General features: G+C 43.6%; 1 protein-coding gene across 4 annotated transcripts in view; it reads right to left on the bottom strand.

Annotated features, from left to right (window-relative positions):
* cdh11 (cadherin 11, type 2, OB-cadherin (osteoblast)) overlaps positions 1–23,374 on the bottom strand; it is a 242,668-nt gene extending 219,294 nt beyond the window's left edge. The window contains exons 1-2 of one of the 4 annotated variants that reach the window (XM_043706549.1): positions 22,914–23,374; positions 1,952–2,023 (exon numbers count right to left, since the gene is read on the bottom strand). The gene's annotated coding sequence lies outside the window, so the exon portion shown is untranslated. Of the gene's footprint in view, positions 1–1,951; positions 2,024–18,708; positions 18,728–22,913 lie in introns of those variants that run through there. The other 3 variants (XM_043706546.1, XM_043706547.1, XM_043706548.1) reach the window with 3 other exon arrangements.
* Positions 23,375–25,009: the final 1,635 nt, after the last annotated feature.

Here is a 25,009-nt window from a genome sequence, read left to right as displayed (position 1 = left end):
ATGATCTGATTGAATAGGAAATCAGGCTGGAGGAGCTGAATGGTCTACTCCCATTCCCATGTTCCTGTTTGATTCAGAAACGTGCGGTAATTGGATCTTCAAAATGGTACGGACAGCATTAATGATACGACTAAATCTAAAGTCGCTTAGTGCATGGGAGAACCTCTTCACAAAAGATCATTAGAAAAGTAAAGTAGTTTGGAGCCCCACTGGCTGGGAACATGGGTGTTCGAAGGTCCAGGGGTCAGTCCAGCCCTGTCTCTGTTACACGCCCACTTCTTACACTCTATTGTTGAGTAGTTCCAGGATGGCTCATTCTCCAGTGTTTACATCACATTGAGATTTGGAATCAACATCTCATGTGTAGACATTTGCAAGCTATCAATTCTTTATTGCCAGTGTCAATGTTCAGAGGAGTTCTCTGTTGATTGGTGAAAACAATGGAGATAAGAAAGCAAAGAAGATAGATCCCCACCAACCCATCCTTTTAGCAGATGATAGCCCAACAACCTTTACTGATGCAACACTTTGAAAGAAAACTTACAGAAGCTTTAGAAAACATGTCACATAAAAGGACTGGGATGGATGATCCAAAACACAACAAGGAGTGTCTTAAAGGAGGGAAAAATGGTTGAGAGATGGAGAGATATATGGAGGAAATACCAGAACTGGGGCCCTGGGCAGCTGAAGGCCTGGTCACTGATGGTAAAGCAAATAACATTAGGATACAGCGATATATGTGAGAACTTCCCTAAAAACAAAGTACTGGGGATGCTGGAAATCTGAATCAAACTCAGAAACTCAGCAGATCTGCAGTGTCTGCAGAGAGAAACAGGGTAACCAATTCCAATCTGGTATGATAATGCTTCAGATAAGACTCTTCTGAATAAGTGTCATACTGGGCAGAGGCGTCTTCCCCCAGAAAGATTCAGACCAGTCTCAAAACATGAACTCTGTATCTCTCCACACAGACGCTGCCAGACCTGTTGAGTTTCTCCAGCAATTTTTGCCTCTTTGCTTAAGAAACCTTCCTTGTTGGATGAGTTTACAGAGACAGATAAGACTATGGAGGAAATCAAGGACAAGAATGTGAATTCACCTCATTAGTTGCATTGTTTAATCAACTGTAAACAATTCAGGCCTCCATACTACAAAAATGAAATTAAAAACACTTGAAATGAGTGTTGACAATATTCACAAACAACAGGCTAGAACAGTACAGCACAGGAACAGGCCCTTTGGCCCACCAAGTCTTTGCCAACACATGATGCATTACTAAACTGAAAACCTTTTGCCTCTACGCTGTTCATATCCCTCTATTCCCTGCCTATTCATGTACCTGTCAAATTGCCTTTTAAACATTGCTATTGTCTCTGCCTCCACCATCTCTTCTGGCAGCACATTCCAAGCTCTGTGCAAAACAAAACTGCTTATCACATCTGCTTTAAACTTTCCCACTTTTATCTTAAACCTATGTTCCCCTAGTAATTGAAATTTCTATCCAGGGAAAAAGATTTTGACTATCTACCCTATCCATGCCTCTCATAATTTTATAAACTTCTTTCACATCGCCCCTCAGCCTCTGATGTCCAAATGAAAACAAACAAGTTTGTCCAATCTTTCCTCACAGCTAATACCCTCCAAACAAGGTAATATCCTGGTTAACCATTTCTGTACCCTGTCCAAAGCCTCCATTCTGGTAGTGTGGCAACCCCGAATAACTGAAAATATAACAAGTCGTGTAACAGAAAGTGTACAATGATCAGGAAAGGCTATATAGGCAAGGACTGTTTTTCATTGAGCAATGAAGACCAAGGGGCGACTCCATAGACATCTTTACAATGTTGAACAGACTGAGAAGTCCAATGCTGGGGAGAAAAAAAAAGAGTCCAGACCGATTTGAATCGTAAATATAAAATAACTCCAAAAAGAGAAGTCAGGAGAAACTTACCCAGATTGTGTTGAGACTTCACTACCACAACGAGTGGTTGAGACGAATAGCAGAGATGCATTTGGGAGGAAGCTAAGCAAAAGAAAGAGAATAATAGAAGGTTATGCTGATAGGATGAGACAAAGCATGGTAAGATGCAGCTAATATGGATCATCTAGATACAAGTATGATTTGTGCATTTAATCTTGTCTAACTCCATGACAGGACTGTCTCAGCCAACAAGTCTACATGACAGTAGTAACAAGAGCATCAACACATTATAACTGGTATACAATCTGATGTACATTTCCAAATTCATCCCATATTTTTACACACCAGCAAATCACTGACTGTGTTGTCCTTCAGCTGACTGGAGTTTTTTTTAAAACAATGTAAGGCTGTATTTATCTGGCACCTTTCAGTACGTTGGGGCGGGGCTAAAGTGCTTTGCAGCCTAAGAAGTAGTGGTAGTGTCAGAAACAGGGAAATTTGCACTTGGCAAGATCCCATACTTGCAATGTGATAATGATTGATGGATAGATTTTGCCAAGGACATGTCAAAATAGTGGCAAAGCGGTCTTTTACTTTAACATGACAGGCAAATCAACATCTTGAAAGTTGACAAATGGAGTATAATGTGGGAAAATACAAAGTCATTCAACTCGGAAGGAAGAACAAAAGAACAAAGGAATTGCAGAAATTTGCAACAATAGTGAGACTTGGGGCTTCTTGTGCATGAACCACAGAAAGCTAGTGCATAGCAGCAGCAGAGAATCAGGAAGGCGAATGGAATATCTGCCCTTATTTCAAGGAGGTTGGAGTATAAGAGTAGGGAAGTCTTACTGTAACTGTATAAGGTGCTGGTGAGATTACATTTGGAGTACTGTGAGCGATTTTGCTCCCCTTATTGAAGGAAAAATATAATTTCATTGGAGGCAGTTCAGAGAAGGCTCACCCAGGTGATCCGGGGTATGGAGGGATGGTCTTATGAGCAAAGATTAAACAGGTTGGGACTCTACCCACTCGAGTTTAGATAAGTGAGAGATGGTTTCATTGAAACAGAGGTTTCTTAAGGGGCTTGACAGGATCAATGCTGAGAGGATGTTTCCCCTCAATGAGAGAGTCTAGGAGCAGAGGGCACAGTCTCAGAATAAAGAGACACCAATTTAAGACTGAGATGTGGAGGAATTTCTTTTCTCAGAGGATTGCGAGTCTTTGGAACTCCTTGCCACAGAGAGCTGTAGGGACAGAATCTTTGTGTATACTTAAGACTGAGATTGAGAGATTTTTGATCAGTAGGAGAATCAAAAATTATGGGGAAAGGGCAGGAAAGTGGACATGAGGAATGTTGCATCAGTTGTGATCTTATTGAATGGTGGAGTGATAGGGTTAAGGTTAGGGTCAGGCTTAGGCTCGAAGGGCCAAATGGACTACTCCTGTTCCTTTTTATTATGGTCTTATTGATTACCTTAGTGTCTTATTCAAAATACCGCAGTCACCACCATTCTGACTTGGAAGTATATCACCATTCCGTCAGTGTGAAAATCCTGCAATTCTCTCCCTAATGGCATTAGGGATTTGCATACACCAATGGACTGCAGCTTACCCTCACCTTCTCAAGAGCAACTAGGGACGGGCAATAAATGCTGACCCAAACAGCAATTCCTATATCCCATGAGTAAATTATAGAAATCTCCATAGTGCAGCACTCACAGTGAAAGTGTCTGCCTGGATTTGCACTCAAGACTGACCAATACAACATCAAAATATCAACTCCCAAATCACCAAACCACAACACCTATAAAACGGTGGAATGAGGCAAATGGTAAAGATTCATGGACACAACTTCGAGTTCATAACACTCAAATCTACATAGTACAGGAGCACTCTTGACTCTGCAGCAGAAGGTTACAAGAATTAAGCTCCACTTCAGGGGAATTAATGCAAAACCTAAGACTGACATGCCCAAGATGCACCAAGCAGTGTCTACACTGTCAGAGGTGTTGACTGTGTTATAAAAATTGGCGGCCCATTTACACCCTTAAATGGGTGCTCTCGAAGGTTAACAGAAGGGTTGAGGACATTTTCCTAGTCTCCTGAACAATACTTATCCTCCAACCAATGTCTCTTTAAAACAAAACCAAAAATGATGTAGTCACTTAAGACTTCTATGTGCTTTGGTTCTTGCAATGCACAAGCTAACCATTTTTCACACCGATGACTGCTTCAGAAAATTACTTGATGGCATATGAAGCTTTGTAGATCATCCGGAGGTCAGGCAAAGCACTTGGTAGCTGCACACTCTACACTTGATGGGAGGAACACTTTGGCAGATTGGGAGCAGAAAGACACTTGACAGACTTCACTAATTAACTATTTGAGAGTTGCTATTAGTTTTAAAACAGTCTCACCTGTCATTTCCTTCTGGACAGCTTCGAAATCTATAAAAGGTGAATTGTGGCCCAGCATTTTTTAATGTTACAAATCTAGGTAGACAGGGTAGTGAAGAAGACATTTGGTATGCTTGCCTTTATTGGTCAGTGCATTGAGTACAGGAGTTGGGAGCTCATGTTGAAGATGTGCAGGATGTTGGTTTGGCCAGTTTTGGAAAAGTGCATTCAGTGCTGATCTCCCTGCTATAGGAAAAATGTTGTTAAACTTGAAAGGGTTTGGAACAAAATCACAGGAATGTTGCCAGGGTTGGAGGGTTTGACCTATAGGGAGAGGCTGAATAGGCTGGGGCTGTTTCCATGGAGTGTCGGAGGCCGAGGGGTGACATTAGAGAGATTTATAAAATCATGAAGGACATGGATAGGATAGATAGTCAAGGGCTTTTCTTCCCCCAGGGTAGGGGAGTCCAAAACTAGAGAGCATAAGTTTAAGGAGAGAGGGGAAAGATATAAAAGGGACTTAAGGAACAGGTTTTTTATGCAGAGGGTGATGCGTTATGGAATGAATTGCCAGAGGAAACGATAGAGTCTGGTACAATTATAACATGATGGGTACATGAATAGAAAGGGTTTAGAGGAATATGGGCCAAATCGGATTGGATTAATTTAGGATATCTGATCAGCATGGATGACTTGGACCAAAAGATCTGTTTCTGTGTTTTTTTCATTTCTATGACTCTATTTGAATTGTTTTTCAAAATTAAAAGGTAGAGCTTTGAAGTACGTCAAAGCAAAATATTGCAGATGCTGGAAGTCTGAAACAAAAGCAGAAAAATGCTGGAGAAAATCAGCAGGTCTGGCACAGCATGCGAGGACAGAGAAACTGAGCATTTCAATTCTGACATGGGGCTTGCTCAGTTTCTCCAGCACTTCCTGTTTTTATTTCTGAAGAACCTTTGACTCTCTCCTGGAGTTTCTCCAGAACTTTCAGTAAGAGCTTGAAGCATGCAAGGCTGGCTGTGGATATACAGTCAAGTCACCTTTTTCCATTGAAATTTCTTATATTGTCTATTCACAACAGAGACCACCTTGTCAGCTTTGACTGGACCATTGTTTCACTGAAGGTGCTACAGTGCCACCACTGGTGGAAAGCATAATTACAGTGTGACATTCATGCAGACAGTCGTTCTTATCAAGGTTAAATATCACACAATACGTGGGTTATAGTCCAACGGGTTTATTTGGAAGCACTAGCTTTTGGAGCGCCGCTCCTTCATCAGGTAATTGTATAAGCAGCACTCCGAAAGCTGGTGCTTCCAAATAAACCTGTTGGACGATAACCCACGTATTGTGTGATTTTTAACCTTGTACACATCAGCCCAACAGCGGACCCTCAAATCTTTATTATCAAGAGTTGTGCTCTGGGAAGTATAAAGCAAATATAAACAAAATGTTGCAGACTTTAAAATAGCAATACAAACATATTTTTGCATGCTAGCCCAATTATGCCCTGCCATGAACGCAACTTGATCTCAGAATTATATTTGACCTCGACTCCCCAACGCAATAACAGTAATGATCGACATAATCTATACATATATGAATCAAACTGGTGAAGTATGAAGGGCTGTCATTACAGGACTCCTGTTCTAGTTTCTAACTTCACAGCAGATGTCTGTTTGTATTATTTCAGTGATTGTGCTTTAAGTCCTTGATACACTGCACCCGTCATTATAGCTGTCAACAATTGTCGTGCCTGACTTTTTTTGGAGGTTGTGGAGAGAGGGGACAGGCTGTGGGAGTGGGACGTAGGTGGTTAATGACCTTCAAATCAATTGCAAAGATGAAGATTCTCTGGTAGTAGGTGGCTCTTATGCTCTTCAATCTATCGTTGAGAATACAAATGTGCCTTGTTGATGCCAGATGTACATTTTTTTTTAAAGAGACAAGCGCAGGATATTTTTCTGAATGAGTATTCGGTAACTTAAGCTTTGTGTTTTCTGAAGCAATGGCTACAAGCAGCCGATCAGGGAAGCTTATTCACACAGTTCAGAATGTTATATGGATGTGGGGTTAGGGTAAGGGGTTGGGTCTGCTTTGCAGAGGGTCAGTGCAGACTTGATGGGCTGAATGGATTTTTCTGCGCTATAGGGATTTTGTGACTTTATAAATTTAAGCAGGATTTACACCACAGAAACAGACCATTCAGCCCAACTGGTCTGTGCTTGTGTTTATGTTCAACACAAACCTCTTCTGTAAGTCTACAGGCAGCCATTTTGGATAAGTTCAATGATCGTCATATACATTCGAAGAAACATTATACTGCTACTTTATACAGCAGTCCTTTCCTCCACAAACTATCCTTCACTTAGAGAAACGTACATTTAATTGTGCCTCTTTATTTCTTGCAGAGTTAATATGCTGACTTCAAAGACATTTGGTTAGAGACCAAGAAAAACTGCAGATGCTGGAATCCAAAGTAGACGGGCAGGAGACTGGAAGCACGCAGCAAGGCAGGCTGCACCGAAAGGTGTAAAAGTCAATGTTTCGGGTATAACTGGGAGTGGGTGTGAAGGCAGCTGCAGATAAAGAGAAGGCATCAAACATCCTCAACTCCAAATAGACCCCACCACATCTTTCCCAGCCCACCCCTCTCAGCCCTCCACAAGGACCATTCCCTCCGACAGTCCTTGGTTCATGCCAGCCCCCGCCACCGATCCACCTGGTACCTTTCCCTACAACCAGAAGAGATGCAAACGTGCTGATGCACCAACCCCCTCACCTCCATCCAAGGTCCCAAACAGTCCTTCCAGGTGGACAAAGGTTCAACTTCCTCTCCAGCATCAGTTGCTTCTGATGTGGTCTTCTCTATATTGGGGAGACCAAACATAAACTAAGGGAATAGCTCACCGAGCATCTCAGCTGGGCCTGCAGGGGCTGACCGGACCTCCCAATCACCATCCATTTTAATTCCCCTTCCCCTCTTCCATTGCCAAAACAACCAAAGCTCCTATTGGAGGAACACCTTATCTTTCACCGAGGCAACCTACAGTACGGAGGACTCAATATGGAGTTCTCCAGTTTCAAATAACCTCCCTTCCCATCCCCCAATTCCCTTCACTGCCCCTCCCCCTCCCTTCTACTGCTCCCTGTCACCAACCAGATTAATTCTTCCCATTGACCAACGAGGTTGTACCCTCCACCTGTCTCCAACTATCCCCACTTCACTACCCTGCCCCCATCATAACCCTTATCTGCAGCTCCCTCCACACCCACCCCCAGTCCTGAAGGATTACACTGGAAACATTTACTCCTCCAACTCCTGATGCTACCTGGCTTGCTGTGTTCTTCCAGCCTCCCACTTGGTTTAGAAGAAATTGACAGAAATGTAATCCATGCAGCAAATCCTTCCAACTTAGAGTCATAGAGATGTACAGCATGGAAACAGACCCTTCGGTCTAACTCATCCATGCCGACCAGAAATCCCAACCCAATCTAGTCCCATTTGCCAGCACTTGGCCCACATCCCTCTAAACCCTTCCTACTCATATCCATCCAGATGCCTTTTAAATGTGGTAATTGTACCAGCCTCCAACACTTCCTCTGGCAGCTCATTCCATACACGCACCACCCTCTGCATGAAAATGTTGCCCCTTAGATCCCTTTTATATCTTTCCCCTTTCCTGAACCTATGCCCTCTAGTTCTGGACGTCTCCAACCCAGGGAAAATACTTTGCCTATTTATCCTATCCATGCCCCTCATGATTTTATAAACCTCTATAAGGTCACCCCTCAGCCTCCGACACTCTAGGGAAAACAGCCCCAGCCTGTTCAGCCTCTTCTTTTAGCTCAAACCCTACAACCCTGGCAACATCTCTGTAAATCTTTTCTGAACTCTTTCAAGTTTTACAACATCTTTCCGATAGGAAGGAGACCAGAATTGCACGCAATATTCCAACAGTGGCCTAACCAATGTCCTGTACAGCTGCAGCATGACCTCCCAACTTCTATACTTAATACTCTGACAAATAAAGGAAAGCATACCAAATGCCTTCTTCACTGTTCTATCGACCTGTGACTCCACTTTCAAGGAACTATGACTTCTTCTCTTTCAAGTGTTTATTCAGTTTTCACTAAAATGTTTTTAGGAGTATCTAATTAATAGAAGCTATCCCAACATGGGGTGTCATGATGGCTCAGTGGTTAGCACCACTGCCTCAAAGCGTCAGAGACCTGAGTGTCTGTGACTGTGTGCGGTTTGCACATCCATTATGCTAGTGTTTTTTTTCCAGGTGCACTATTTCCATAGAATCCCTACAGCTTGGGAACAGGCCATTCAGCCCAACATATCCACACCAACTCTCAGAAGAGTATCCCCTTCCCCCCACCCTATCCCTGTAACTCTGCACCCCCACAATCAACCTATACATCCCTGGACACTAGAGCATTTTTCTTCCTACAGTCCAAAGGTGTGCAGGCGAGGTCGATTAGCCATGTGGAAAATGTAGGGTTAACAAGGTTAGGGTAAGTGTTGGTGGAGAGGATTGCTTTCAGAGAGTTTGGTGTGAACTTGATGGGCTGAATGGCCTGCTCCCACACTATAGGGATTCTATAACTAATAGTGGGGTGGGGTGGGGGGGGGAAGGGGGAGTAATTTTCAGGATGGTAGCTAGTGGAGTGCCACAGAGATCAGTGGTCAGACTACAATTGTTTACAAGATATATTCGTGACTTGGATGAGGAAAGTGAATGTATGAAAACTAAGTTTGTGGATGATATAAAAGTATTTGGGAGGACGAGTGGTGATGACGACACAGAGTCTGCAGAGGGATAAAGAGCTCTGATCTCCAGCATCTGCAGTCCTCACTTTCTCCTTGCAGAGGGATAAAGACAGGTTAAGCAAATGGAAAACCATGTGGCAGATGGAATATAACATTCAGAAATGTGAGGTTATGCACTGTAGCAGGAAGAATAAAATGCTGAATATTGTTTAAGTGGAGAAAGATTTCAGAAAACTACAGAACAGCAGGTTTCAGGAGTCCTTGTGCATATATCACAAAAAACTAGCATTGAAGTTCAGCGAGTAATAGGGAAAGCAAATGGAATGTTGGCCTTTATTTCAAAAGGAATGGAGCTGAAAAATAGGGAAATCTTGCTAAAACGATATCGGGCACTTGTCAGATCATAGCTGGAATACTGTGATAGCTTTATCTCAGGAAGGATACTCAGGCATTAGAGACAGCCCCAGTAGGAGGTAATGGCTCAATGGCATTATCACTGACTGATTAATCCACTCACCTTGGTAACATGCAGGGGGCCTTGGCTCAAATCCCATCACAGCAGATGGTGGAATTTGAATTCAATAAACATCTGGAATTAAAGGTCTGATAATGATCATAAACCTGGTTTATTGATATCGTTTTAGAAGACTACTGTACTATGTATAACTCCGAACCCCCAGCAATGTGGCTGTCTCTTAAATGCCTCTGGGCAATTAGGGATGGGCAGTAAGTGTTGGTCCAGCCAGCGGCGGTCACATCCTGTGATTGAACAAAACAAAATCCAGAGAAGTTTCACTAAGCTGATCTTAAATATGTCTAATGAGCAGACGTTGAATCGATTTGGCCTCAGGAGGAAGTGAGGACGGCAGATGCTGGAATTGATGTTTTGAGCATGAGTCCTTCATCAGGAGTGAAGTCCCTCATTCCTGATGAAGGGCTTTTGCCCAAAACATCGATTCTCCTGGTCCTCAGATGCTGTCTGACCTGCTGTGCTTTTCTAGATTTAGCCCCATTAGAGTTTAGAAAAATGAGTGGAGTACATTCTTTGGGGACTTGACGGGAGTTGATGGGAGAGGGTTGTTTCACTTGTGCAAGAGTCCGGGAACAGAGGGCATAATGTCAGGGTAAGGATCGCACATTTAAGACAGAGATGAGTAGGAATGTCTTCTCTCAGGAGGTAATGAATCTGTGAATTCCTTACTGCAGAGGGTTGTTGAGATGGGATCATAAAGTATATTCTAGGCTGAGATAGACTCATTTTTCAATCAGGAGGAGAAAGTGAGGTCTGCAGACGCTGGAGATCAAAGCTGAAACTTTATTGCTGGAACAGCACAGCAGGTCAGGCAGCATCTAGGGAACAGAAGATTCGACGTTTCGGGCACATGCCCTTCTTCAGGAATTCCTGAAGAAGGGCATGTGCTGTGCTGTTCCAGCAATAAAGTTTCATTTTTCAATCAACCAGGGAATCAAGATTATGGGGAAAAGGTAGGGCAGAATGCCATGATATTATTAAATGGTGAATCAATGGATGCAATGGTCTATTTCTGCCCCTACGTCTTATTCTATTCATTTTAACTGTACCCTTTGAATAATAAGTTCCACACTCCCCCCAGTCTCGAGATAAGGAAGTTTCTCCTGATTTTAATTCCACCTGTATTCATGGCTATGTCATACCAATAATAATCCCCAGTTTTGCTCACTTCCAAATACCTTCTCTCGATGTTTACCCTGAATACACTGGGGCGGCACAGTGACTCAGTGGTTAGCACTGCTGCCTCACAGCACCATGGTCCCAGGTTTGTTTCCAGCCTTGACAACTGTCTGTGTGGAATTTGCACATTCTCCCAGTGTCTGTGTGGGCTTCCTCCGGGTGCTCTGGTTTCCTCCCACAGTCCAAAGATGTGCAGGTCAGGTAAATTGCCCATGCTAAATTACCCATGTTGTTAGGTGCATTAGTCAGAGGGAAATGGGATTGGGTGGGTTACTCTTTGGAGGGTCGGTGTGGACTTGTTGGGCTGAAGGGCCTGCTTCCACACTGTAGGGAATCTAATCTAATCAATAATGTCTCTCAGGCTGCCCTTCATCCTTCTCTTTCTGGGAACCAAGACTATTCAGTTCTCCCTGATAGTTAGAATGTCTCTGGTGTCATCCTTGTTAGTCATTTATTTTACATGTTCACTGGTGTATGAAGCCAATAGGTAGCAGGAGTGTGGGTACAACAGCCAACAACATTACCAAAGCGGCTTCCAAGCCTTGGGTCTCCTGTGATTGATTCAGATATCCCTGGCACTCCAGCCAGCCCAGAGGGTGAAACAGGTCAGTGCTACAGAACAGTTTGTATCTGCTGGACATTTTTTTTTTAAAAAAGTGTTGGATCTCATACACATACAGGGAACGAACAAAGCAGACAGGAATAACAATCTGCCTTTCTAGAGCATTGTTACAATAGCTACAAGTTCCAGGGCAACACTGCCACCAAACAAAATTTGACATGGAGTCACATATTTTTTAAAACCTATTTTCTAATCAATCTACTCAGAGATGTTACGACACACCTCTGGAACAGATAGTACTTGAACCCTATCCTTCTGCCTCAAAGGTAGGAATGCTACCACTGTATCACAAGAGTCCTAATGGAGTCCCATTCTTTTTTCATTATCCTATTTTTCAACTCAACCTGTTCAGAGATTTTATTACATGCCTCTGGAACAGGTCTGACTTGAAACAAGGCCGCTTGGTCCAGGGGTAGGGACACTACCACTGCAGAACATGAGCTCTAATGGAGTCACATAAGATTTGAAAGGATATGGAGAACAGCAAGTTTAATTGTTCACCATCACCTCTGACTGGACCGTATCTGATCCTGCAGTCATCTGCTAAAGCTTCCCATTATTCCTGGAAGATGGAAGATAATCCCAGCCTCTTTACTCTCTTACACACTGTCTTCTCAAACCCCTCTCTCTATTTCCCCCAACCCATCTACAAAATCTAGGAGCTTATGAGAACCTGTCAGTCATGCAGACAGGAACCATCCAATCAGCTGCCTCTGCCACATCCCTCCTTTCCACCCATCATAGAATCCTTACAGCGCAGAATGAGGCCATTCGGCCCAGTGAATCCCTACAATATGGAAACAGGCCATTCGGCCCAACAAGTCCACACTGATCCTCCGAAGAGTAACCGACCCAGACTCATTCCCCTACCCTATTATTCTACACTTACCCCTGACTAATGCACCTAACCTACACATCCATGAACACGATGGGCAATTTAGCACAGTCAATTCACTGACCTGATCATCTTTGTGACTGTGGGAGGAAACTGGAGCACCCTGAAGAAACCCATACAGACACAGGGAGAATGTGCAAACTCCACACAGACAGTCCACACCAACTCTACAAAGAGCTTCCCACCCAATCCCCATAAGTCCACATGGGGATTATTACCATGCCTAACCCACCTAACCATGGGGAGAATGAGCAAACTCTACATAGACAGTCACCCAAGGCTGGAATTGAACCAGGATCCCTGGTGCTGTGAGGCAGCATTGCTAACCACTGAGCCACTGCATTGTCCAAATTTTTTTTATTGCTTTCCCCAACCCCATGCCCTAATGGATAGTGAAGAAGGTTACCTCAGGGTACAACGGTACCTTGATCAGATGGGCCAAGGGGCTGAGAAATGGCAGATGGAGCTTAATTTAGATAATTGAGGTGCTACAGTTTGGAAAGGCAAATCAGGGCAGGACTTATACACTTAATGGTAAAGTCTTAGGGAGTGTTGCTGAACAAAGAGACCTTGGAGTGCAGGTTCATATTTCCTTGAAAGTAGTGTCACAGGTAGATAGGATAGTGAAGGTGGTGTTGATACACTTTCCTTTATAGGTCAATGCATTGAGTACAGGAGTTGAGAGGTCAGGTTGCAGCTGTGCTGGACATTGGTTATGCCATTTTTGGAATACTGTGTGCAGTAATGGTCTCCCTTCTATAGGAAGCCCATTGAGGCCAAACTGGAGGAATAATACTTGATATTTCCCCTGGGGAGCTTACAGCCCAGTGGCCTCAACATTGACTTCACCAGCTTAAAAGTCCCTCTACCCCCAGCCATATCCTGTGTCCAGCTCTCCCCCTCCTCCTCACCTCCCTGACTTGACCATCTTCCTACTCCCCAATTCACTCCACCCTTCCCACTGACCAATCACAATAGCCCCTTACCAGCATCCACCTATCACCGTCCCACATACTCTTGCTCCAGCCCCATTCCCCACCCTCTATTTTCTTCTGGGCTCTTCTCTTCCTCCCCAGTCCTGACGAAGGGTTTTGGCCCGAAACGTTGACTTTCCTGCTCCTCGGATGCTGTCTGATCTGCTGTGCTCTCCAACACAAAGCTGGGGCAATCTGTCAGAGGGCCTGAACATACTTTTCAAAGGCTAAAGAATCTTGGAAAAGGCTCGGCTTCAGAAAACTGAGCAGCTGCCAAGAAAAGTTAAGTTGTTGTGATTTTTATGCCCTTGTCGTAGACTCTTAGTCTGGTCAACGTGAGGTTGCAATGTGCTGGACCCTTCTCCAGTATCTGCACAGCCTTTAGGCAAAACCAACCACTGATGGGCCCCAGCACCACGTTCACTGCCAATTTATTGACAACTGCTGCCTTTCATAACCTCAGTGCACCTGGATTGAATCAGTTTTTAACGTACAGTCAGTGCTGTAATGCTGAAAACATACAGGAAGCTCACAAAGACAACAATCATGACCATGAGAAGAAATGCAAGTTAAATGGCAAAACTGTTAAGGAGACGCAAGAAGTTAGGACCAAGAGTGTTTTTGTGCATATGTCCTGAACATGCGGAGACCAGTTCAAAAAGCTAGTGATAAAACGTACAAGATTCTGGGTTCTTTACATGGAAGCAGAAAGGAGAAAAGCCAAAATAATTAAGATAAATCATCTCCTTAACCCCCAGTGGAATATTGTACCCAGTTCTGGGAATGACACTTCAGGGAGGACATGAAGTCTTTGGAGAGGTGCATGAGAGATTTACTAAAATGTTTCTTGGGATGAAGCATTCCAGTAGTGACGCACAGACTGGAGAGTTTGAGACTGTAAACTAGGAGAGGTGTTTATGGCCATGAATGGTCCAGAGGGTTTAAAACATACTGTTTCTAACTGCTGAAACACTCAATGAGAGGACACAGATTTAAATTACGGGCAAAAATGTACCAGATGAAACGGGATTGTTAGTTCAGATCAGGAATATTCTGCTTGAAAGGGTAGCAATCGTCATATTCACAAGGGAATTGGATTAACAGGTCAAAACTCCAAAGAGAAATGGGCCTGACCGGATAGCCCTTCAGAATAGTCAGTGCAGAATCAAACTGAATAATCATCCAACTCAATGTTAATCTGCTTTTCGTGGTGCTTGGTTGAGAGACGCATGTTGCACTGGGGAAATCTCTCTGCAGTTTTTCCAAATTAGTTCTATTTACCTTCTCCCAAAAAGCTTTGGTTTTTCATTTCTTATCTAGAAGATAGAGGCTATGACACTGCAGCACTATGTCAGTGCTGCACTGGGAGCGTTTACTTCCACATCAAACTCAAAATCACTGATAAAAACTAGAAGCACTGCAGCAGCTGGAAATCCAAAACAAAAACATGTTCGGTCTGATTTGTCTCCACAGACCTGCTGAGCTTTTCCAGCAATTTCTGCTATTATTTCAAAATCATTGATCCTTTACTAAATTCACTTCAAATTGTATTAATTGCATTAAACATATAAACGTGGACTAAGTCCCAGCCAGACCAGCTATTATGTCAGTAAACCTATTGAGTTTAAAAATCTGTCCAGCATCTTTCAATCACCTTGTGTACCAGCCAAGCCAGTCAATTCCATTTCACAATTCCAAGAACAGGCTTCATGGTGGCACAGTTTAGGGTGGCATTATTGCTGCATAATGATAGGGACTTAGGTTCGATTCTAGCCTCGGGCGACTGCCTGTGTGAAGTTTGCACATTCTCCCCGTGTCTGCGTGGGTTTCCTCCAGGTGTCCAAAGATGTGCAGGTCAGGTGGATTGGCCATGCTAAACTGTGGGGTTATGGATAGCAGGTGGGATGCTTTTCAGAGGGTTGCTGCAGACTTGATGGGCTGAATGGCCTCTTCTTACACTCCAGGAATTCTATGGTTTGAACTTATAAAACTGGTAATTCACAGGTTCTACCAGAACCACAAGATGTTGGCCTAGTCTCTGACATGACCTTGCCTATAAAAGCCTATGACTTTTATCTTTATTCTTCCATGGGATATGGGCATCACTGGGAAGGTCAATCCTTTCTTGCCTATCTCTAATTGCACTTGAACTAAGTCACTTGTTCAGCTATTTCAAAGAGCAGACAATAACAATTGTATTGCTGCAGGTCTGGAATCACACGTAGGTCAGAGCAGGGAAAGACAACGGATGACTCAACCAGGTCAGCTTTTTTATAATGGCAGTTTCATGAACATCATTACTGAGATTAGCTTTCAATTCCAGATTTTATTAACTTGAAATTAGCTTCTAGTTTGCTAAAATGAAACAAACAGGTGCATTCACTTCCGGTCTCCCTGCTATAGGAGGGATGTTGTGAAACTTGAAAAGGTTCAGAAAAGATCTACAAGGATGCTGCCAGTGTTGGAGGGTTTGAGCTATCGGGAGAGGCTGAACAGGCTGGGGCTGTTCTCCCTGGAGCACTGGAGGCTGAGGTTTATCAAATCATGAAGGGCATGGATAGGGTAAATAGACAAGGTATTTTCCCTGAGGTTCTAAACTAGAGGGTATAGGTTTAGGGTGAGAAGGGAAAGATATAAAAGGGATCTGAAAGGCAACTTTTTCATACAGAGGGTGGTGCGTGTACGGAATGAGCTGCCAGAGGAAGTGGTGGAGGCTGGTACATCACATTTAAAAGGTATCTAGATGAACCGGAAGGGTGGAGATGGATATGGGCAAAATGCTGGCAAATGGGACTAGATTAATTTAGAATATCTGGTCAGCATGGACATGTTGGACCGAAGGGTCTGTTTCTGTGCTGTATGACTCTACAACTGTGGATGCCAGAAATCAGAAACAAAAACAGAAACTGCTGGAGAAACTCACCAGGTCTGGCAGCATCTGTGGAGAGAAAGTAAAGTTAACATTTTGTGTTGAGAATTGCACTTCTAAAGAAGGGTCACTGGGCTGCAAACGTTATCTTTGTTTCTGTTCCCGCAGAGAAGCTGCTAGACCTGCTGAGCTTTTAAATCCAATTCCTGTTCTTGTCTCTAGATTACCTGTCCTGTGATATTACCACAACATCACCATCTCCTCACAGCATTATCCCCAAGTGCCACATGAACACCAGTATTGAATCTCCTGGGGTACGGGAAATAGTGCAGGACAGGAGGATGTGAGATTGACGATAGGGTGGGACCCATGCATGATGTAAACAATAGTACAAGACTTTCTTGTCCTTTGGCACAATTACAATGATTTCTCTCAATCCTGCAATCCTATGCTCTTATTGGTTTGTCTAACCACCCATTGAGTTATGAACCAATCATGTTCCAAATTATAGTAGGGGGCAAGTTCATATGACAAACTATTAACATACACCTTAAAATTAAACTTAAATTTGAAAAAGATAGAGATTAAATACAACAGAAGTTGCTGTAAAAATTCAACAGGTCTGGCAGTAGCTTTTATTTATTCATTCTTTGGATGTGGGCACCACTGGATGGACCAGCATGTACTATGCATTCCTAATTACCCTTGAGAAGGTGATGGTGAGTTGCAACTAGGAATTACCAGCAAATGCTCATCCAGCCAGCAATGCCCACATCCTGTGAGTGAATGAAAAGCAATCCACAGAAAGAGAAACAGAGTTAACACCGAGTTCCAATATTCCTCCTGAAGCAGAGTCATACTCAACTCGGAATGTTAACTTTGTTCCTTTGATTTGATTCATTGTAGTCACATGTACTTAAGTGCAGTGAAAAGCTTTGTTTTGCAAGCAGGACAGGCAAAAAAAAAAGGACATACAGATCATAGAGTGCTCAGACAGAATGAAGTATACTAGGTTACAGCTGCACAGGAGCTGCACAAAGCATGATCAACATTAGATTTGAAGTTAGAGAGGTCCATTCAGCAGTTTAATAATAGCGAAGAAGAAACTGTGCTTGGACCTATTGATGCCCGTTTTCAAGCTTCTGTATCTCTCTCCACAGTTACTGCCAGACCTGCTGAGTTTTGCCTGTAGCACATTCAAATTTTATTTCCAGCATCGACAGTATTTTGCTTTTATGTTAGAAGGATCTGAGTTGTGTTCAAGTTCCCTTTAATCAAACATTTAGTCATTTCTTACAGCATTCGAATTAAGCTTTTGATTATTTATTCCAATCCTCATCTCTGTCCTGACGGATAACGCTTTCTTGACAAATATTTCTCAAGCCACCAGAAACTCAAATGGCATCGAAGTGACTAAATATCCTTCCAGAAACACTGGTCCAATTTCCACTGGAGTGGAGAATTTAATTCATGTTTGTTTTTACATTATGGAGAGTTTTGCTAGTGTGAAGACAGAAAATTACTCCCTCTAATTGCATGAGTCAGTTGAGGAGGAATCAATTTATAAAGATGCCACTCAGATGGTGGGTGGTTGAGGAATGGAACTTGTTACAGAGAGGATGGTTGAGGTAGTGAAGCCATTGAATCTTATCCAAGAGACAAATTATGAAGTCTTTGGGTCAGAAAGCAGCTCCAAGGCTGGCCTTTGCAAAATGGGGGTCAAGAGGAACATTCTGCGTATTGAGCTCGGAGGCCACCATGACCAACAACCCCCTCTCTTGGGTCAACCATTTCCCTCCACTTCGGTTCTCACTGTGAAGTTCTGATTATTTAAAGTCTCAAAATGAGGGTCACAGTGGGAACAAATTAGGGAAGAACTGCACTCGGAGCTACGAGGAAGGAGCACAGCAGTGGGATGGTTGTAGTCAAGACAAAACATCAGAGGCTTTGTGGGATGGAGGCATCACTGGCTGGGCCAGCATTTATCACCCATCCTTAATTGCCCCAGAGTAGATGGTAGTGAGCTACCTTCTTGAACTGCTACAATCTTCCACACATGAACCTCAGAGTTCTTCACTGTGGCAGGAAATATTACAGAGAAGGTTCTGCACAATACTGTTAGAAAAGGTGTTCGAGGATTTTGACCCACTGACTGTAAAAGAACACAGTCATATATTTCCAAGTAAGGATAGTGAGTGGTCTGGAGAGAAATGTGCAGGCGATAGCATTTCCATATACTTCACAACTGAATTAACTCAACATAATTGACAAAACTTGGGAAACTGTGAGCAGGACAGTGTAGAATTCCAGAAGGCTGTAACAAGTTGGTGCAGTGGGTGGATAGGTGGCAGACGAAATTCAACACAGGAAAGTGTTAGGTGATGGGAGTTTTGATCAGAAGAACATTGAAAGGCAATATTAAATAGCGGGGTACCATTCTAAAGGGGATGCAGGAGCAGAGGGACCTGGGTAGGTATCGGCACAGATCAATGAATGGGATAAAATAGTAGAGGCTGCATTCCGAAATGTTGACTCACCTGCTGTGCTTTTTCCAGCTCCACATTTCATCGAATCTGACTTTCCAGCATCTGCACTCCTCACTATCTCCAAGCAGCAGTAAATAAGTCAAACAGTGTCATCAGCTTCATTACGAGTGGATCGAGTACAAGAGCTAGGAAGTGATGTTGAATCTTGTATATAAGACAGTTGTTAGACGTCAGCTGAGCATGGTGTACAGTGGTGGGTGCCACATCATCAGAAATATGTTAATGTATTGAGACAGAGGACAGAAGTGATTTACAAGAATGGTTCTAGGAATGAAAGCTTCAACAATGAGATCAACTGAAGAAGTGGGGAGTGGTCTCCTTGGAGAGAAGGCGGCTGCGAGGAGATTTGATTCAGGTTTTCAAAATCAGGGTCAGGCTGGACAGAGTAGATGAGGGAAGCTGTTCCTACTCATACAAGGGACAAGAACAAGAGGGACATAGATTTAAAGTGATCTGCAAAAGAAGAAAAGGTGAAGTGAGGAAAAACTTCACCCAGGTGAGTATTTAGGGCGTGGAATGCACTGCCTGGAAATGTGGTAGATGCAGGTTCAACTGAGATATTGAAGAGAGAATTGGATGGTTATTTGGATAGAAATATTATGCAGGGATATGAGGGAAAAGGCAGGAGTTTGGCACTCCATACTGATGCTTGTTTAATAAGCTGGTGCAGGTTTGATGGGCCAAATAGCCACTTTCCATGTCATCGCATGTCTGAGATGATTCTCTCCTGTGTATTTATTGTCTTCAATAGGTGATGCCTGATGTTGACTCTGGATTTATTCTACAATGAAGGCATCATCTCGTTCCTGAGCCCAATTGTCATCGTTGCTACACACACACACACACACACACACACACACACACACACCCTCCCATTGATAGAGCTTTCAATCCTCCTGATGTGTTGTTTTTAAACTGCTAGCAGAACAGGGAGGACGAGAAACTTTTCCAACCAGTTTCTGGTCGCCTGTTACTCGTTAAACAAATAGTTTAGTGAAACCGCAGTCCAGTGGGTGCAGCAGACATGCGAGTGAAACTAAACAGGAGACATCTTAGTTCAAAAATACAATTATTGCAGCTCATTCAGAGGCTTTTAGATAGCTTAGGAATTGTTTGCAATTTTTTTTGCTGTCAATCTGGTAACAGGAATCCCTTCCTTTTTTTTGACTCATTCTCTTGCTCATGCACTTTCTTCCCAGAGAACATAGAACATAGAAAAGTACAGCACAGAACAGACCCTTTGGCCCACAATGTTGTGCCGAGGATTAATCTTAACTTAAAATAAAATAACCTAATCTATGTACCCCTCAATTCACTGCTCTCCATGTGCATGTCCAGCAGTCGCTTAAATGTCCCCAATGACTCTGCTTCCACAACCACCACTGGCAACACATTCCATGCATTCACAGCTCTCTGCGTAAAGAACCTACCTCTGACGTCTCCTCTATACCTTTCTCCTAATATCTTAAAACTATAACCCCTTGTGCCAGTCAATCCTGCTCTGGGGAAAAAAGTCTCTGGCTATTGACTCTATCCATGCTTCTCAATATCTTGTCTTCCACAAAAGATTTAACACAGTCCATGGGCTTCCCTCTCACTCTCTCCAGTTTCCGACTCTGCACTTTCTCATCCTGTGGGGGCGAGAATAAGGAGCTGACCGGCTTGGAGAAAGCAACCGAACTCCTATCCCGCTCACCAACTATCCTAACCCCATAGAAAAGTAGCCGAGTGCTCGACCTTGTTGCCTCTAATTCAGAGTCTCGGCCTGCAGAATGGGGATGGAGTGTCTCATAGAGTCACTGTGCCCTCTAGTGACTGCTGCCGACACTGGATGGAAAAAGAAATTTGACATCAGATTCCACAGACATTCCGTCCTCCCCCCCCCCCCCCAACTCAACTCTCCCCCAGCCCCCAAAAAAATCCTGTGCTCGGTCCTTTGCTTTCTACACCTCCTTCACAGAGAGAGGTAAATCTTGCAATGGACCAACCAATCTCACTCCCCCCACTCCCATTGTCCAACAAGACAGTGAGGCGCAGGGGCTGGAGGAGGAGGAGGGGATGTTCAATAGAACAGTTTTTTTTGGCAGTTTACAAAAATAACAATGAAAAGTGTTTAAGCCAGCATTCTCTGGCGCCTACGTTAATAAGTTTTTTAGACATATAATTTCAGTTAAGACAAAGTCCATCTGCGACCTTACACCTCTTACTCACTCAATGGGTTTCTGCTTATCTTCTGTCGTTGGTTTTTTACTGTTGCTGTGCTATCCCGTATCACAGAATCCATCAGCACTGAACGGAACCATTCGGCCCATTTTGAATTCTACCCAATTGGACGCCCCTACACACCTCCCCACGCTCCTTAAAGCCCTTAAAAAATAAAACATTGCTCCGATTTGGAATCTGAAGAACACTGCTGAATGAACTGGAAGGTGGCTGGGAGGGGAGGTTTTATTTTAACCTTACAAACCGTTTATTTAAAATTGGTTTTAACGCCGCAATCGTTTGCTTCCCAACGTATTTTATCAAAAAGCGATGGGAGTTGGTGAACATTTGACGGTATCTGTGCTGAAGTATTGTAACTTGATTCTAACACTAACATTTGTGTCAACATTTTGAAACCGTTCAGAGTGGAAGCTCAAGATTATGTTGTCACTGTATTTGTAACGGCAGGGAGAGGACCGGTTTCATTTTCTAACACAATAGAGTCTTGTACCATTTGACAGGGACTCCCCAAACACAATCAAAGCTCTGTCTTCGGGTAAATGTGGTCAGTCACAAGCGCCAGATGCGAATATACTTTGCAGGTTGACTTCCAGGAGACAATAGTTATATGATATTAAGTATCCCCTATCCGGAGCTAAACTGCACTCCCAGTTAATGCATCGCTACGTTATTTGTTAATCGGTCATCTCTCTCTCTCTCTTATTGTTTTCCCCCCTCCCTTTCATTCATAACATCTTCAACGGGCCAGTGTTGGGTTTTATTTGCTTCTCAAGTCCTCAGAACTTGCAGCCTGCGAATTTCCGGCTCAGGTTTCACATTGTGTTCCTTTCTCCGCTCCTCACCACACTTCTCAAAAATAATAATGCATCTCCCACCTTTCTCAATCACATTTCACAAAATTACACCTCTGGGTTTTTTTTTTAAAAATTCCCAGCATCTCGCACTTTCCAATGTCTTTTTTCAATGGCACACGCCCACACATCAATCTCTCGGCTCTCCAACATATACCGGTCGCCCTGGTAAAAATGTGTTCCTCAAACATCTGCTCCTTTTGCCATTTCATTTTCTCAAATTCCTTCCATTCATAATTCCTCAGTGAATTGATCTGATCTATCTGCTGAATTTATCACCTTCATTACTTTTCTCAACCTTAATTTGACATTTAACCAACAACAAAAGAAAACCAAATCTCCCCTCCAACTCTATTTGTTTTTCTGTATACAAAACTCACCCACCAGCACTAAAAACCCCTCAATTTCTTAGCAATCCAGGGCACGATGATTCCAATGAGGTTGATGATTCGACTCCTAACTTAGCCCCTGCTGCAGTCGACAATAGCAATCGATCAATCGTTTCGAATCAAAACAGTATTCAACCCCATAACCCTCTCTCACACACAAGCACACCCCCCAAAATACAACTGATCGATTATGTACTACACAATCGACCCTTTCATGGCTTGGCTACATAGATCCTGCACTGTACACCTTCCAAACCAGAAACAACGTTTGGAAATAGGACCAATTCGATGTTGCATGCTACGTTTTCACTCCCCACTACCTCCCGGCGCAGACCGGGGTGGAGGGGTGGCGGGGGAATAAGGAAGGCAGAGTCCCAGTCCCGCTATAGCTGATTGAGACTGTTGGGCTGCCTGCTAAAAATTCCACTGTCGTAGCGGTGAGATTCATCAGAACAGCAAGGGTGAGATGCAATTGCCTCGGTGTGTGTGTGTGTGTGTGTGCGCGCATCCCTTTCAATATCTAAACATATAAAAGAAAACAACAGAATTGGTTTTCATGTTACGGTTATTCAACCGGAATCGTTTTTCAATCAAGCACAAAATTCAGATTAGCCCTTTTGTCTCAATTTAAAACGAAACAGACATGGATTACACTATTAACAAATCATTCCAAAACCTTCTGCACACCAGCACCAATTCGTGTCTGTAAACATTTCTCAGAAAAAAAGCCTACCTTAAAAAGAGATCAGCTCAGTTACTCGTTTTCAACTGATTGTATAAAAGCAGTTAGCAAATCCTCATTAACTGCACGGGATGTTTCTCTCTCTCTCTCTCTCCCCCTCTCTCTCTCTCTCTTTGCGTGGTGATATGCTGGAATGTGTTCACACAGCCGTACAGAGGAGATGCATTTTCTGTTGCTTTTCAAAAGAATTTGCCACAAGGAACCGTCAACGCAGCGGCTGTGTCTGCCTCCGATCCGCACTTCAATACTCAGGACTAGAGAAAGAGGGAGGGAGAGGGATGATGAGGGTAGATCCAAAAGAGGGAGGTCCACATACGTTCCCCTCCCACATAAACACACACACACACAGAGGCAGACAAACGGCGTTTAACATCTAAAGATGGACTGGGTAATTTACACCGAGCCCAGTGACCAGGAGACCCTGCTATTTGGATCTGGCTCTGCAGATACAGAAAGCGGTCTTGCTCTCTCTCTCTCTGCCTTTGACAACGCTTTTAAATTGGGTTCAACAATCTCAACCAATGAGACGGAGTGAAGTCTCTCTTCCCCCCGGGAGTCTGCATTCAGAAACATTCAGGAGGGAGAGCCTGGTAAATTCACACACACACACACAGCTGCTCAGGAGCTGGGGAAGTGAAAGTCTTCGGGACAAGGCGAGGGGGTTAAACAAGAGGAAAGCGACAAGTTGTGTTTCGAAGAATTCCACACCACTCACGTCCAGCCCCAAACAGGCACCGCTTTCGCCCCAGAAACAACACCAATTCTGAACGCTCCCTCTCCCAGTTCTAACCCAGACCCCGGTTAGTATTTCTCCCAGATAGAGAGGGGAAAACACTGAATGGCCCACAGCTCAACGAAGGAAATGACAACTGTTCAAACGGCTTTGTCAGAACTTTGATAGCAAGCTTCTTTTTATTTGTTTCATCGTGTCTGTATAATTCTTTGTCGGAGTACGCTTTCCGGCTGTGGAAACCCTCACCGTGAGGATTCACGTGATGCCAATTTGGAACTGTCTTCCTGAGTTCTTATTGCAAACCACCCTCCCATCACACAAAGACTGGCGCACGGATGCAGTTAGGAGTTTTTTTTCGTTAACTCTAAGTGAATCCACATTTGTTTCCAACCGGAAGAATCCTCCTATTTTTGGGGAGCTATAGGATTGGCTCTTCTTCCCCCGAATTAAATCATTAACTCTCCAGTTGAGCTCGGCCTCAGCTCCATGTTCCCAATCCTTGACTCACCGACCACAGGATGAGGGTTCTCGTCCAATAAAATGGCACTCTGAGCATCATAATTCTGTTCCTTTGGGAAGTTCCCTTTTTTGTCACTGACTGTGAAGGCCAAAGTTACAACTTTCAAACCCTTTCCATCAACATCATGGTTTTACCAAAAATCAATTAGTTTTGATGAGATTCATGGAGGGTTCCTCCCCTCAACTTCTGATGAATTTTCTCACATTATCTTCCCAAACTCCTAACTTCCCAAAGTTCTGAGGAAGGTCATTGGACCTGAAATGTTAACTCTAATTTCTCTCTATATATGCAGCCAGACCTGCTGAACTTTTCCAACAATTTCTGTTTTTACATCTTCCAGAACTGGCCTTATTGCCTTTGCATGGGGCTCTCATGTCTCATCTACCATGCACCATCTGCAGAAGGCATTGCCCACTGGTGGCACAGGAATTCCAGGAGGTGCTCCATCACCTTTAAAAACTCCAATCTATTCTCCCTAATCCATCTTCTCAGAGATGTTATCACGCACCTCTGGCGCAGATTGGATTTGCACCTGGGTCTCCTGACCCAACAGGTAGGGACACTGCCCCAACACTAACACCACACAGTTCCTGTCAATTGCCCCCAACATGTTGGGCAGTGGCAAGTTGACAGGAGCGTGGAGTTGAGGATGATCAGATCAGCCATGATGTCATTGAATGGTGGAGCAGTAATGATGGGCTGAATGGCCTACTTCTTATGGCACATTATTTTGCTGTTAGGGGTACAGATGCCCTGGTGGATGGGAAGGGTCCATGCACTCAATGTGGTGGGGGTTGGGGGGGGTGGGTCGATGTTGTGTGCGAGTGACCTCCT

Source organism: Chiloscyllium plagiosum, chromosome 17 (assembly GCF_004010195.1).
Source record: "Chiloscyllium plagiosum isolate BGI_BamShark_2017 chromosome 17, ASM401019v2, whole genome shotgun sequence".
NCBI classification, from domain to species: domain Eukaryota; kingdom Metazoa; phylum Chordata; class Chondrichthyes; order Orectolobiformes; family Hemiscylliidae; genus Chiloscyllium; species Chiloscyllium plagiosum.
The sequence above is the reverse complement of the archived record's forward strand: the minus strand, read 5'-3'. Positions and strand labels throughout refer to the sequence as shown.